The sequence below is a fragment of the Sarcophilus harrisii genome, chromosome 6 (genome assembly GCF_902635505.1).
Source record: "Sarcophilus harrisii chromosome 6, mSarHar1.11, whole genome shotgun sequence".
Lineage (NCBI taxonomy): Eukaryota > Metazoa > Chordata > Mammalia > Dasyuromorphia > Dasyuridae > Sarcophilus > Sarcophilus harrisii.
Window position 1 is genome coordinate 131,351,158 of NC_045431.1, and position 17,056 is coordinate 131,368,213.

Genomic DNA, 17,056 nt, shown 5'->3' on the forward strand with positions numbered 1-17,056 from the left:
TTATGGTGAGTAGTTTCAAGTGTTACCAGCCATGCTTCACATTTTGCCTTGGCCATTTTCCGGCTATTTTCCTTGCTACTTGAATCTGCTCTTTTCCTTTCCTATTTAAAGTTCTGGAATTATAAACAAACCAATCCCAACACTGCTCTTTAAACAGGAGTATCAGTCAATGCCCTCTTGTTTCTATGATCCCATTTACTACAGTCCATAATATGGTAAGGGTGTGTGTGTGGGGGGGAGGGAAATAAAATTTCTGGTCATGTGAAAAGGCTTAGTGACGATGAAGAGTATCCTAATTGTCTGCTAAGTTGGAAGAATTGATTGTTTAAGGTTTATCCTAAGGGAAGCTATTGAGCTTTTGGAATTATTTTTCTTTCCAAATGGCCTATTTTGAGCTGATTCCAATAATGTAGTTTGGAGAAGTTGCAGTTGCCCTGTCTCCCATCTGGTCTCCATGTGGTCAGGAGCACATAGCCATCTTTTCCTATGTTATGTTTTTTTTTTTCTACCCATATTTCATGTGAACAATTAATCCAAGTTGAATGTGTGGCAATCTTGTGATATATGAAAGGTTCAATAGTCTCAGGAAGGTATATGAGGTGGTTGCTGTGAAAAAAAAATAATATTGGCATTGAACTCAAAATAAACCAGTCCTGAGAACTCAGTTTAGTAATGCTACTAAATACTAAGCAAAAAACTTTATTCAAGAGGAGCTGTATGAAGAATACATAAAGACATTTACAATACTAGGAGCTATATTACTTACCCTTGCCAAATGTGTTACTTACATTTATGTCTCACTACACTGTTCTCTAAGTCTGACCAACTCTTCTCATATTGTATATTTATACCAATTTGAAATGCTTTATACCTATTGGTTTTTGCTATATCTATGTAGAAAATGGTCTGGCTTAAAGCTAACTAAATGGAATTAATAGAAATTATTAATGAAAAGCACAAGAATTGCGGCTCAGAAACTATTGATAGAAGCATACCTCATAAAGCTACTTAGGGATCCTTGGAAGTAGTCAGCTATCTTTTGGTATATACAATCTAATGTGTGGAAGAGTACTAAAGGGGAGTGTTATGTATATATTGCTCTTTCCTTTCCTCTCCCACCAATTTCCTACTTTACCCAATTGTTCTAAATTAGCATCAAGCCCTGTTGCTTTCACTAAATATTTAATCTCTCTAAAATATTTCTTTCTTTCTCTTATTCTTACTGTAAGCTTTAATTAATACATATTGGAATATTGAGTAGCTTTGAACTTGCATTGATCAGTGGTTTCATACCCTTTTCTGGTTTGCTTAAAAAAACAAATTTCCAAAAGATCAATATCCTTCAAGTCCAAAAGAGAACTTTCAAGTCCATGCATTCATTCAACCATATTCAAAGAGGGAAAAAGAAAAGAGGGAAGAACCATCTCTATTCCCAGCCCGAGCTATATAAGAGATATAGAATTCATCCAGGTCATAATTTGTGCTTAACATATCCTTAGCACTCTAGCCCAAAGCCCCTTAAAGACACTGATAATCTCAATTGTCTACTTACTATCATGCTATATTTGTGTTTTCTACACTTGATAACTTTCAATATAATCTTCTTCATGCTTGACTAGCGATTGTTCAGCTCCTCATATTTGTTTTCCATAAGTCTCTTCTTCCAAGGTCAGACTCTGTGATATCCTGGGATTCAGGGGTCCTCAAACTTTTTAAACAGGGGGCCAGTTCACTGTCTGGAGGGCTGGACTATAGTAAAAACAAAACTTTGTTTTGTGGGCCTTTAAATAAAGAAACTTCATAGCCCTGGGTGAGGGGGATAATCGTCCTCAGCTGCTGCATCTGGCCCACTGGCCTTAGTTTGAGGACCCCTGCGAGTAATTCTGAAATCTCCAAGATTAAGAAATGCTGGGAAGGGGACTATCTGCCAGCAGTCAATTCCACTCATTTTCTCTACTTTCTCTGTGTCCAAGCCTCTTGGTAAAACTAAAAAAGATAGGCCATATTGAATTGAATTTGGAATGTTATCAAGAAAAATGAAGCTAGAAAAAAAAGGGACCATTAGATCAGGCAATTAGGAATTCATTTCAAGGTTGAGGGTTGAGTAAGTAAAGGCAGCGTCTATTAACTTCACTTTCTTGAACTAAAGACATAAAAAAATGAGAGAGAAGAAAGAGATATTTATTATGATGGACAATAACACCAATGAAATATAGGGCTTTTCTTTGTTGTTCTTGTTCAAAGAATGACATAAGTATGTTTTAAGGTGGAGGGGAAATAAGTATTAGAGAAGACACTGAAGATAGTGAAAGTGAGGAAGGCTTGAAATAGCATGGTTCTGGAGAAATTGAGACAATTTGGGATAGCAGCCAGGTTGGAGGATTAGCAGTGATAAGAAGTATTCTAATAAAAGTTTTATAATATTAATGTTAAATTCAATGAATGTCACATTGAGAGGGAAAGGCAATCTGGATAGAGAGCTGGTCTTGGAGCCAGAAATACATGAAATAAAATATTGCCTTTAATAAGACTGTGGGATCCCATATAAGTCAATTAGTATCTGTGCTCTAGGCAATTCTCTGATTGTATGTTAAAGATAAGGTGTGAACCAGCATTGAATTCTCTGTGCCAATGAAATCACATATCCAGCCCCATCTTCTCCCCCAACAGTGAGTCAGTCATATTTTCTTCTAGCTCTGAATAAGCAAGCATAGTGCATAGATCAGAGTTGTTAGATGTGTCAGCACAGTCTGCCTGTGTTTTGTATATGTCTAATCTTTCTATCATTTGTAAAATTCGTAAAAAGAGGTTGAACTCAGTGGCTTTTAAAGTTCTTATTATCTCTAAAATTGTGATCCCATGACCATTTACATCTGTAGAGAAGAATAAACTATTTCTCCACTGCTCCCAAGAGAAAAAGGAATGTGAATTCTTTCACTTCCATGTATACATCTATAAATTTATGGCAATAAAACTGCTAATCTTGGGGTTGGAGATTGAGAAATTAAAAGGAACAATTATGAAATTTTGACTTGGCTATTTTGCTCTCTGTAAGGTTTTATTTACTATTTTTTGAAGTTCTGAAAACTTAATAATATCATAGAATCACAGAATTTAGAGTTAAAATGAGGCTCAAATTTATGTAGTCCAATCCATTCATTTTATAGATAAGGAAAAATGACCCACAGAGAGACTGAAGTAACCCAGCAAAGGTTACCCAGGTAATCCTTCACTTTAATAGTGATTCATTAGTCTTTAAAATCACATTTAGACACCTGTTGATCATCATCTTTAAAATATGATGGTAGTGATTTAATAAACTGATGATGTCTTTTCTTAGTTGAGCTGCTTTTTTCTCTCTCAGAATTTATTATACTATTCTAAAGATGTATTGATCCTTTCTGGGAAAAAAATTGGACCCACATTCTCTTTCAAATATATTTCTGCCTGTGGATCTCATTTTCTGTTTTCATTTTCTCTGCGTATAGCTTATGTCATAGGATAAAGCAATGCAGAACTTTTAGAATGGGAAGGAGAAACAAGAGAAGTTATCCCAAGAGCAATCTAAGGGCTTCATTTCCTGCTCCCTATATTTATCTCCCATGGGTGGGGAGTCTGACATTGCTTCCTATGGAAAGTGGATACACCAGTGGAGGACAAGCCCCCAGGATACTTTTCACTCACTCAATCTTTCACATATACCAAATCTGGAACTTCCAGAAATCACGGAATATCCCGATTAATAGTCCTTATCCACCATCACCTTCTAAACTAGATTTGCCTGTCATTCTAACTTTGTGATCTTTGTTCATTTGCTACCACCGACTATGTTCTCCAGAATGAGTATTATTTTTAACTTCAGCATAAAATCTTAAAAATAAGAAGCGGTGGTAGAGTGACACAGTACACTTTGCCAGGATATCTTATCAAAATTTTCCTAAGAAAATATTATTAAAAATCTCAAGCCAAATCCTACATGTGTGGATGGGGGCAGGATGTGAATGAAACAAATAGCACAGCTTGAGGCAGATGAGAATTCACTGCTTATGCAAGGTTTGGAGATCTGTCCTTTAACTTTGATGTTCATAATTAAGAGTCCAAACTCCCTTTCATTCTTCCTCTTTGACTCCTAATTCTAAATGTGGTTTAAGTCATTGGAATACTTTGCATTTAGAGTTGCAACTTTTCTGTTCCATATGTTTGATTAAGCTACATTACATTCTAAGCCCTTTGAAATCAGAGTACAAAATGAGTCTAGAACTATAATCACCCTGCTATTGATATGCCTCTCTTTACTGTATCCCTTGCTTCAAGTAGGACACGGGCAGTCACACCCTCCTTGATTTCTCAGGAAGAATGAGAATACCAAAGGGAAGTGGGGAGCCAAACCAGACAGTGTCAGCAGGTTCCCTCTGGGCTGAAGGGTCTTATACCTTACCCGGAGCTCCCCCACTATCTGTGGCGCTCTACACTAACAATGTGGGCTATTATATTTACTTACTGGGTATTGATGTGCTAGTGACCTGTAATACATTTGGGAACATAAAGTGTCAAACTATAATATCCCCCCAAAAAAGCTAATGAAATTCCCTAGTATTCATTGCATTTCTTGATTAGGGGATCACCGACTTGTTCCTTCTCTCTTTAGCCTGATAGTCAAGTTCCCTTTGTTGTTGTAAATTGGTAAGAATAGAAGTATGGCATATCAATCTAGAGATAGTTTCTTCTTTAAATATATTAGATTTGCCAAATTTAATTCTGCCAACAATTTATAGGACAGTGACCCACAGCCTTTTAAAATGGGTAGAGTACTTTGAAATAAGCCTCTAAGACATTTCTGGTTTCAAATTGGGGAAAAGGGAGTAGAGATGTATGGTAGTATAAATCTGACTCCAATGTAAAATTTTCCTTTTTCCTTATGCTCTCTGAAATTAAGATAAGTAAAGCCCAAAATACAAGATAATTTGCCTTTAGAGACTTGCATTAAAGTCCTGCAGATTCATGAGAAAAGGCAATTTTTTTACTACCAAGAAATCATGACCAAACTTCCCTCAGTCGTCTGTTTGTTTGTTTTTTCTTTTCCCCTAATCAGTCTATTACAAAGACCTGGCTCCTTTCTATCTTTTAAGTCTTCTTATACCTTATTCTTCCACATAATTTGACAATCTAGTGAAAATCAGCTCTTTTCTTTTCCTTGCTTGTCTAATATACTGTAATCCATCTCTTTATTGTATTTACATTAGCTGTTTCCCATGTCTGGAACTGTCTTTCCATCTCTGTCTTCTAGTTTCCCTTTAAAAATCTAAAATTCCTTCTAAAATCTCACCATCTACAAAAAGTCTTTCCAAGTGCCACTTACTGCTAGTACCTCCTTCTATTGATTATTTCCTGTGTATGCTGTATATATCTTCTAGGCCCTTAAGAAATGTTTGACTGAAGTTTTTTCTCTCTCTTTTTGAAAATTTTTTTCATGCCTTTTGTTTTTACATAAAAGTGGTTTCCAAAAATAACTTTACTCTTTTCTCCTAAGTTTTTCCTTCAGTTGTCAATTCTTATGGCTTGTATTATTGTATGTATCTGAAATTTGGTTAAGATCTCCATTTTGTGTTTATTTTTTTTTTATTTCTATAAAGGAAAAAAACAACTTGTTTTGCTCCCCAGTCTTATGATATAATTGTTTTTTTAAAATAATTTTTAAAAGATTCTTTTTATTTCCTTTCTTTTGTGAATTCACATTTTAATTTTTTTTGGTAATTTACTTTTTTTTTTACTTTTATAAAATTAATTAAAAGTTTATTAATTTTGTTAGTCTTTTCAATGAACCAGTTTTTAGCTCTGTTTCCTCCTTACTTTTCAAGATTCTTCCATTGTATTTTTGGGAGGATTTGTTAATTTGTTGCTTCTCTAATTTAATTTAATCATATGCTCAATACATTAATATTCTCTATTTTGTTAACTTATGTTTTCAGAGGTAAAATTTTTCTTCAAGGAATACTTTGGTTGTTTTTCCCAAATATGGCATGTTGTCTCATTATTAACATTCTCTTTTATAATTTTTTCAATTTTTTTTCTCTGTTGTTAGGAAGCAATAACAATTGCACCTAGTAGGTGCTTAGTAAATGTTTGTAAATTGATTTATTTTGTTTGATTTGATTCCCCCCCAAATAGGGGAGAAAAACCTCAACAGTTTGAAAGATACACTTCTTACTCTACTCCCCTTTTCTGCCTTTGAATGTCTATTTTCTATAGAATCTACATATATGTATATGTAAGCATAGATATATTCAAATGGATTTATGATCTCATCAGCATGATTTAAAAGGTAGCAACCCATCCTTTCCCAACAGTATATTAATATATCCAGCATCTCATATATTGTATAAACATATAAGCTAGTAAATAAATCCTAAATCTATTTTTTCTTAGCTTGCTTATTAAAAGAACAATTAAGAAATGTTCCCATTTGAAGGCTAATAACAGTATTAAAGGGCTTTTAAAAACTATAAATAAGGTATACATTTTTATTTGGTTTGTTTGAAACATTTCAACCTTGGGGAAAATTCCTAAGGATAAAAGTTTTGGTCCAAACTCAATTGTTATGACAACTGCACATGGAAGCAATGAAAAGGTAAACTTGGGTGTTGAAAGAGGAAGTGATTAGCAAGTCTTCAGGCCAGCACTTCCCTCACAGGATATTTAAGCTAGCATATTTGAGGGTGGAGTATCAACCATTAGTGATTTTTGTTTTTGGTACATAAATGTAAGTACATTTTTGTAGCTAGCTATTTTATCTGTCTCACAGTTTTGAGGCTGAATGTTGTTCATTCACTTCATAATTATAGTTTTGGAAATAATTAATTTGATTACTAGTTCAAATGAGATATTTGTAAAACACTTAACACAATGCCTAACACGTTATTGTTCAGTTATGACTGACTCTTTATGATACCATGTGGGATTTTATTGGCAAAGATAGTGGAAAGGTTTACTATTTCCTTCTCCAGCTCATTTTACAGAGGAGGAAACTGAGACAAACAGGGTTAGTCACTCACATAGCTACTAAGTATATGAGAATAAATTTGAATGCAGGACTTCCTGACTCCAGGCTTGGGGCTCTATCCTCTGTGCTGCTGAGCTGCCCAATTAACATATAGTGCTCAATAAATGTATTCCTTTGGGGTGGGGGTGAGGGGCCGGGGAGGGAGGAGATTATCTTGACTTTGCTTGTTTTATTGTGTTCAGATACTTAACTTTCCTCAATAAATATGATTTCATTTCCCCCTGTCACAAGACACTGCCTCCTCCCACCTGCCCCAATTCTACTGTACTTATCTGATACTCCTAGTTATTTGGAAGAAATAATATGATAAAGGTTTCCATGTTCAATTTTATACTAGGGACAAAGTGCTTTTAATTTTACTATCTAAACCCTTTCTTTCAAGTTTGTTAGTTAAAGAAATAATCCCAGAGAAGTCTCCTTGAAATTTTAGGAAGCACATCAATTGAAAATGAACAGGCTTGCCATTGTTTTTATAGAACTTGTATTCTTTATTTCTTATCTAAACTTGTGAAAAATAGGTGTTGTTGAAAAAAACCTAAATTTCCCCTCTCTCCAGTTTCATCAAATATTACTATATTGCTATTAAAACTTCCTTTTTTGCTATTGATTATTAACAACTTATTTATGTTTCTATAACTTAGACCAGTTGAAGGTAAGTTCCTTGATGGCGGGAATTCCAGTTTTTTTTTTTTTTTTTTTTTAATTTTGTATCTGAATCTTTGTATTTAAGAACACTTAATTGATGCTGAAGTAAGCTATTTAAAAAACACAAAATTGCTTTTAATCATAGCATAAACAATTTTAATAGCTTTTTTTTTTTCATTCTAGCTTTGAGGGCAAAAGACGCAAATGTCCCTGGAGCAAGAGATTGGCTACTATTTCTTTAGAGGATGGGTTGGCTATCCACACACATAAGCACAAAGAAGCACGCATACACACATACACACACCCTGCATTATATTTGTGTTATATGGTTGGTTATGGTTACTTATATGTGGGTCATAAGAAATCACTGTGGCTTGCAGGCAGTCAAATTGCCTGCAGCTGCTAAATGTGCTGACTTAATGAGCAAAGCACTCTACTGTTTTAAAAACAGCTGCTGGGGCAAGCCGGAAAAGGCCTCAGGCAACCTCCAGGGAGTAGAATTGTTTGTGGCTAGGACCTATATCAAATTTTTGTCTCAAAAGTTTTTTTTTCTGATTGGAATAATAGATGAATACAAGGAAAACAGAAAAACAGGTCTGTAATTTTAGTTGAAAAACAGAAGGTCAGTGTGTTAGTCATTTTCCAGGTTAGGTGAAAGTATATTAATCTGTGGACTGATCCCTGATTTTGGAGTCACAGAATCTAAGAGTGTAAGATCCCAGAATCCACTTAGTGTAATTCATACTCACAGGAAACTTTTCTGTATAATATGCTCAAGTAGGCCAGTGATTTTCAAAGTGTGGTCTTCTTATTCCTAAGAATTCCTTTTAGGTCATCCTCCAGATCAAAATTATATAATTTGTCTATTTTTGAGATGCATATTTCTGTGAAGTTGGTTTTTCTCCATATATTTCAAAACAACACATCACAGTGGATTAAATTCAGGAGCAGATATCTTCTATTAACCATGCTACTTTTCTCACTAACTTTTTGTTTTGGTAAATATAAAATATATAATTTGTTAACATGTAATTGATTTATTATTATTATTTAAAATGAATTAAATTATTTTTTTAAAGTTATGTTTTAATTTCTTATGTAGTAAATATTAGTGGTATAATCCATATTAGTAAAAAAGGTCTTTGGAGTCCTCAATAATTTTTAAGAGTATAAAAGCAAGTAAAAGAACTTATTAGCTGCATTCATCATTTGTTATAATTGAGACTGGAGTTTGAGAACTACTTATCTGGCTGTTGCTCATTCTTGAAGAGGACCAAAATGACATCACTATGTTAAAGACAAGTTATAGTATGTCAGACTGTGGCTGATATCTAATCCATATGAACATTTGGGGTGGATTCTTTAACTTTTTGCATCTCTTATATCTTCTGAGCTACTTCAATTCTGTTTTGCTCACAAGGCATAGCATCTTCTCTAAAGAGGGCATGTCATGCTGGGCAGTCCTATGTCAGTATCTCCCATGTCATGCAATCAACTCTAATGTTCTTTAAAAAAAAAAAACAAAAAAACTTTTTGTTTTCTTTTTTCTGTTCATACATATACATTATTTTTTTAAATGTACATTTCTTTAAGAATCATATTGGGAGAAAGAAATCAGACAAAAGGGAAAACCATAAGATGAAAAAAAAAGTAGAAGAAAAAGGAAAAAAAAAAGTGAATATGGTGTATGTTGATATACATTCATTCTCCATAGTCTCGCTTTGGATGCAAATGGTATTTTCTATTTAAAGTTTATTGGCATTGCTTTGGGTCACTGAACCACTAAAAAGAACCAAATCTGCCATAGATCATTGCACATTTTTTTTCTGTTTACCATGTATACTGTATTCCTGGTTCTACTTGTTTTGCTCATCATCAGTTCATGTAATCTGTCTAAAATCAACTTGTTCATATTTTTTATAGAACAACAATATTCCATTACTTTCATATATCTAAATTATTTCGCCATTTCTAATTTGTGAACATCTACTTATTTTCCAATTCTCTGTCACCATAAAAAGAGCTGCTACAAACATTTTTTGTACATGTGGGTCCTTTTCCCTCTTTTGTGATTTCTTTGGAATACAGACCCACTGGTGGCATTGCTGGATCAAAGGGTATGCATGTACTACCAGAGAAACTGAGGCAAGATAGAAATTGGTTTTAATCTTTTAATGTGGAGAGTTTTGAGTAGCTAGCTGGGTGAGATTCTTGTCCAAATCATTTGGCCTTGAGGAACTGAGGCAGGAACTTATATAGGATTTTAGCTAACAAGAATTTGCAAGTAGGATACAGCAGTGGAAAAGGCAATCTTAGAGAGGAAACAAAGACAATAAGGGGGATGAGGACACTGGATGGGCAGATAAGCCATAATTCCAGGAAAGGATAATAAATTTAATCCTGACAAGATGGGGTCAAGATAAGAAGGTCCAGGACTGGAGACAGAGAGTTGAGAGGTAATACACAAAAAGTGGGAGAATCAGCCAAGATAATGTCTATGACACCCGTATGTAAAGTGGTCAGAGCTTCAAAGTTTTTCCTGATAATTATCCCGGTCCTAATATCAAGGAAGGGGGCATGACTTTTATTCCCTATTGGTTATTATTATTTTTAGCACCGTTTTATACCCCTATAATTCCAAATTGTTCTCCAGAAGGGTTGGATCAGTTCACAACTCCACCAACAATACACTAGTGTCCCAGTTTTCCCACATCCCCTCCAACATTTATCATTATCTTTCTCTATTATCTTAGTCGATCTGATATGTGTGAGGTGGTACCTTAGATCCACTCTAAAGTTCTTAAGAGAGACCTTGAGAGTGTCTTTGCATTTCCTTTTCTGACCACTAAGTGCTTATCCTATATGAGTTCTCCATAAAAGTCTTTTTTAGCAAGCATACATTTGGCATTTGAACTTTGTGGCCAGACCAAAGAAGTGGTGCTCTCTGCAGTAAAGTTTCCATACTTGGTAGTTTAGTTTAAGAAGGACCTTAGGGCCTGGTATCTTTTCCTGCCAGGTGATTTTCAGAATTTTCCTAAGACAATTCAAAGTAGAAGTGATTTAAGTTTCCTGGCATGATGCTCAGGTTTCAGAAGCATACAACAGTATCAGCAATTACTCTGCAGACCTTCAGTTTAATAGTCAATCTAATAACTCTCCTACACTTTCTTTTAGAGCCTCCCAAACACTGAGCCAGCTCTGACAATGTACGTGCCAATCTCATTATTAATGTGGGCATACTGGCCAAAGTAAAAGAACTTATTAGCTGCATTCATCATTTGTTATAATTGATGGTTGTTCAGTCAATGTTCCCATAATAACTACTCAGTTACTTCTTTGATTACTCTTCTGAAGGGTTGAAAGGGCTTCCTCTCTGTGATAATCTTTTTTGCATGGAGAAGGGTGGCTCACAGTCTAACTCTTTGTCTGAGTTCTTTCATTAGTAAAATGGGGAATTGGATTATATGGCATCTAAAGTCCTTTCTATCTCTACATTTATTATCTCAAACCCTTCTCACCTGTGAGGTATCCAAACAAACTAAGGTTTAAGGTATTCTGTAGGTCCATATCACTCAAATTCATAATTCAAGAGCCCCCACTAGTATGTTTATTTTTACTAGTCTGTCAGTGGGCACAATTATTTTAAAGTAAAAATATGCAATGAAAGAGCATAGTAAGAAAAAGAATAGGGACATATATAGATAGGATACACCTGTAGAAAGACATTGTTGAGTTTGTTGACATTGACATTGAACACAATGTTAACCCCCATGCATATTTCAACATATTGTAACTTCTTTTCCTTGTTCAAGGTTTCTATAAATGTTCCACAAATCATCTTGGAGTAGGTCAGGGAGGGACTAGATCAGTTTGCTCATTTCTCTCTTAGAAATCCTTGAGTTACAACAATGATACTGTATGAGGATGTATTCTGATGGAAGTGGATTTCTTTGACAAAAAAAAGATCTAATTCAGTTTCAAATGATCAATGATGGACAGAAGCAGCTACACCCAAAGAAAGAACACTAGGAAATGAATGTAAACTGCTTGTTTTTGTTTTTCCTCCCAGGTTATTTATACCTTCTGAATCCAACAAGAGAACTATTCAGTTCTGCACACATATATTGTATCTAAGATATACTGTAACCTCTTTAACATGTATAGGACTGCTTGCCATCTGAGGGGTGGGGGTGGAGGAAGGGAGGGGAAAAATCGGAACAGAAGTGAGAGCAAGGGATAATGTAAAAAATTACCCTGGCATGGGTTCTGGCAATAAAAAAGTTATTTAAAAAAAAGGAAATAGAGATGATGTAAAAACAAACAAACAACAAAAAAGAAATCCTTGAGTTAGAAAAATGTTAAAGTAAAAAAAAAATAGTTTCTGAAATACTTGTATCTTACAACAATACATTGGAGGGAATATGTGTGAACAAGGTATTATATTGTACATATATGGAAGGCTTGGAGGACTGTCAATATTTTCTGGTGATATCATTGTAATATGCCTTCAGGGTCTGTTTTCCAATAGTCTTAAATGGTACATAGTTTCTACCAGGCTGTTTCTGGTGAAGGAGTATTCTGCTGAGCTCATTGACATGGCACTTTTGGCTATGTGATTGTAGAGCTTGTCTGCCTCCAGTTTCTGACTTCAGTCAGAGTCTGCAATTTGTATATTACGTCTTTCCTACAACAGAACACTAGAGAGGGCTGGATCTGGATTTAGATGACCTAGATTTGAATTATGGTCTTGCCACTTATTTTAAACCTTCTTTTTGTATTAGTGCTAAATCACAGTCCTTGTCCTTGGCAACTATTTGTCTTAAGTTAAGAATTCTCAAAATTTTATTTGATTTGATTGGTAAAAGCATTTTAAAAAGAAGGAAAGCTAAAAAAAAAGCATGATCTGCATTTTGGGGAAGATTATATTATATATAAATAAACAACAGGGCTCCATATTTTGTACAATGTGACATACTTTTAACATTTTTCTAAATTCAAGAATTTTTAAGAGAGAAATGTCCAAAGTGATCTAGTTCTTCCATTCCAAGATGATTTGGAATTTACAGAAACCTTAAACAAGGAAAAGAAGTCATAATATATTGAAATATGCATTGGGAGTTAATGTTATGCTCAATCAGTGTTCCTTTACTAACTATTTCCTAGAGAAAAATTGGCAGTACCTGCGCAGAATATAGAAATTAGTATTTCATAAAGTTATACACACTATATCATTTAATTACCAAGCTTTTGTACTCTAACCTCCACCTCTGATCTAGAACTCAAAATCCTTTCTTGGGCCCTGCGCTGATTAGTGAGAATTCACTTTATGTTTCCTGGACTTAGACACATCATACCATTTCCTGCATATTCACTTCTTTCTTTCTACCTACCATGTTTCCCCATTCCTACTTTCAAACTATAGCTCTGGGAATAATAATCAAATTAATGCTATTATTTCTGGAAAGAGATTTCAATATTAATTGCTATATCATTCTAATCACCATCACTCTGACTTCTTATCCAAAACATTCCTCATCATTGCTCTATGTGTTTTCTTCTCCATTAGAATAAAAGTTCTATATGAATAGACAGTTTTCTGGTGAAAAAAATCAAAACAATTTATAGTCATATAAAAATGCTCTAAATAATTATTCATTTGAGAAATACAAATTAAAATAACTTAGAGATAGCTATCAGATTAGCTAAAATGATAGAGCAAAAAAGTGACAAATTTTGAAGAGGATGTGGGGACACTAATTTATTGTTGGTGGAATTGTGAACTTATCCAACCATTTTGGAGAGCAATCTAGAATTATGCCAAAAGAATACTAAACTATGTATATGACTCAGCAATACCATGACATAGTCTACTTCCAAAGATGATTAGGGGAAGAGGAAAAGAACCTAAATATTTTAAAATGTTTATAGTATCTCTCTCTGTGGTGACAAGTAGCTGGAAATTTCAGAGATCACCATTTTGGGAATGGCTGAACAAATTGTGGTATATTACTGTGATAGAATATTACTATGTTATAAGAAATGATTAACTCAATGAAATAATGAAGAACAAAATGAGCAGAACTAAGAGAACATTGTATACAATAATAGCAATATTGTTTTAAGAATGACTTTGAACTTTTAAATTATTTGACTATTATAAATACCCAAATTAATTATAAGAGACATATGAAGTAAAATGCTGTCTGCATCCAGAGAGGAAACTAATAAATAGAAATATGTGTAGAATAATGTTACATACACATACATATACATACACATTTATATCTAATGGTAGCCATATGTAGGATGGGGAATTGGAGAGAAGAATAAAACAGAAATTTACATAATAATTTTGCTATTTGTAACCATAGGACATTGATCATGAAAGTACCTAATATATAAAATTTACATTAGAACTGCATATAGCTAATCATAGTGCATATAATAAATACAAAAAATCACATAAATTACAACAAAATTCATAATATATAAGTTGAATGACTTGCCTTCTCCTTTGTTGAACAATGTTTGGGTGAGATCTGTGAGATCTCTCTGACTCTAAGATTTGGGATTTTGTTACTTCCCTCAAAGTTGTACAATTTTAGAGACGTGCCAAATCTGCCTTTGTACTTTTCCATCCTCAGAGAAGATAGTAAAATTGGTTTATTGGCCTTGATAAACTCTAAGTAGTCTAGGATGATGGGAAATAGTGGTCATGCAAACTATTGCCATTCTGCCTTACTAATCAATATACCATCTTTCACAAACATCTGGTTCTTTTTTTTTTAATACCATAAAGAATCCTAGAAGTTATACATTTGCTAATAAAGTTACCCTGAGGAATCTTAGAAAGTATGCAATTGGTAATAAAGTCTACAAAACAACTAACCTAAACTCAGAGGGGAGGATGTGTTAATACATTTTTCCCTGAGTGGAGGAAGAATTTTTTGGCAAGCTCACATAACAAATTCCATTTCTCCAATGATCCCACCTGCAAATGAAATCCTGTGATTGCTATTTCTTATTTGTTGAACACAAGCTATATACTTAGTACTATCTAAAACACACACATACTACAAAAGCGATGACGTAATTTATGCCTCACAGCTTTACAATCTGAAGGAGCTATGTCTCTTATTCAAATAGTTCACAACTATTCAAATAGTTCACAAACTGAAAAAAGATTTAAAAAGTGAGAATTCCTTTGATAATTTTTTTCTTTTTATAATTTTTAGAAGGAATACTCAGTATTAAACATCACTGGTTTACGAAGAAATACTCTAATATTCTGAAAGAATTAATTGGCTTTAGGCATAACAATGTCTTATGACTAGATCTTCTCTCCTTTATCCAGATCTAAAATCTAAAAGGGGAACACTTGGCAAATAAAAATTTATCTATATATCCAAATATGTTTCTTTCATAAAATATTTCTTTCAATTCAATTCAACAAATATTTTTTAAGCATTATGCCAGCCACTATGTTGAGTGCTAGGGGAACGTTTCCTAGAGAATTATAAAGTGTTTCTCATTTATTAGTTCATTAACTTCTCAATAATTCTGTAAAATAAATTTAGAGCACATGAAAACATCTATTTTTAAAAGGAGAAAAAACAATGAAAGTAAACCTGGATTCACAGAGTGAAAATTCAGGCCAATAGATAATGGAAGAATGATAGGATTTCAGATTTATAGCAGAAAGGGACCGCAGCTAGAGTATCTAATCCAAAACTCTTATTTTTCAGATGAAGAAACTGAAGCCCAGAGAGGTATGCTACTTCTCCAAGGTCACACAGCTAGTAAATGGCAGAGTTGGGAATTAAACCCAGGTCCTTTGACTCCACTGTCATCCTGGAGCTATCCCTTCCTCTGTGACTTTCATTCCCTTCTTTATTGGCTCCTAAGGAACCTTATTTCCAAACTTATTCCCCTTCCCTCCAATATCTTCACGATCTTCTCCACTACCTCTTTTTCTTCTGTCTTTAAAAATGTACAATCATTTCAAGAGGAAGAGGCTTTCCTGGGCCTTATTTCTTCTTCTAGCATCTGATTTTTCTCCTTTCTTTTACTGCCAAACTTCTTGAATGAATGAGCTATACCTGCTGTGTCCATTTCCTCTCTAAACCCTCCTTGATTCTTTATAATTTATCTTACCTTTATTGTCTTTGGTTTCAATGTAGGGTTAGCAGAGATATAAGTAATGGGACTCTTGAGAATTATAATCTTCTTGAATGTTAAAGCTTTATTAAAGGGACCGTAAAGATAGCTCATTTAACTTAGAGAATCATAATCTGTAGAGATGTCAGACTTTTGAGATGGCCTGGTTCAACCCCTTAATTTAACCTACATTAATATAATATAACCCACATAATTAGCCCACATTAATATATTTGATTCAAAATTTGAATGTAGGAGAGGAAGGCCAGAAAGACCAAGGGAACACAGGAAGCCTGGCTAGGGCATCAAGTCACTGTAGCATCAAGGAAAAGGCACTGAGTCTAGAGGATAGAGGACCTGGGTTTGACTCCTGAGTAGCTTTACTACTTATCAGTTATGACTTGGGTAAATCATTTAACCTCTTAAACTCAGTTTCCTTTTCTGTAAAATGAATTAGTTGAATTAGACCATCTCTAAAGTTTCTAGCCATCTTTAGAGCTCATATGATACTCTAAGTTTTGCCAGACAGGGTTACAAGCATAAGTGGATAATTCAATCAATCAATAAGTGTTGTGTAACATTAGACATTGTGTTAGACAGAAGGAAGATATATACAAAGAATAAAATAATCCTTAGATTCTAGGAACTGAGATTCTTATTGGGGCAGGAAGAGAATAATGACATGTATAAGTATATGCAGTATGCATACAATAAATTAAATATATAAATAAAAATAAACACAAAATAGGCAAAAATGGGTAAAAAAAAAAGGTCTAAGATAGAAAGACTGGTTTACAAGAACTGGCCAGCAGCTTCCCTCGTAAGGAAACATGTTTGTCTCACAGGACAAACAAATGGTTGTCAGCTATAACCCCAATAAACAAAATAGCAGTTAGGTCTCAGACAACTGTGCCAATTGTCCTTTCATTATTTCAGAAACCTTCAAAGACCTGAATATCTACAGACATAAATATCTAGTAACTGATAGAAGACCAGGCTAAAAAATTATTCACCTAAGTATTTAAGATATAATGATTACATATAATCAGATTGGAAACAGCAACGTATGACATAATTGAATTGCATTAATGGTTTCTATTGACTATTGGTTCTGATTATAGAAATCAGTCACAGAAGGAAAAAGCAGGGACAAGACTATACATAACATAATCAATCAAAACTGATTCTTCAGCA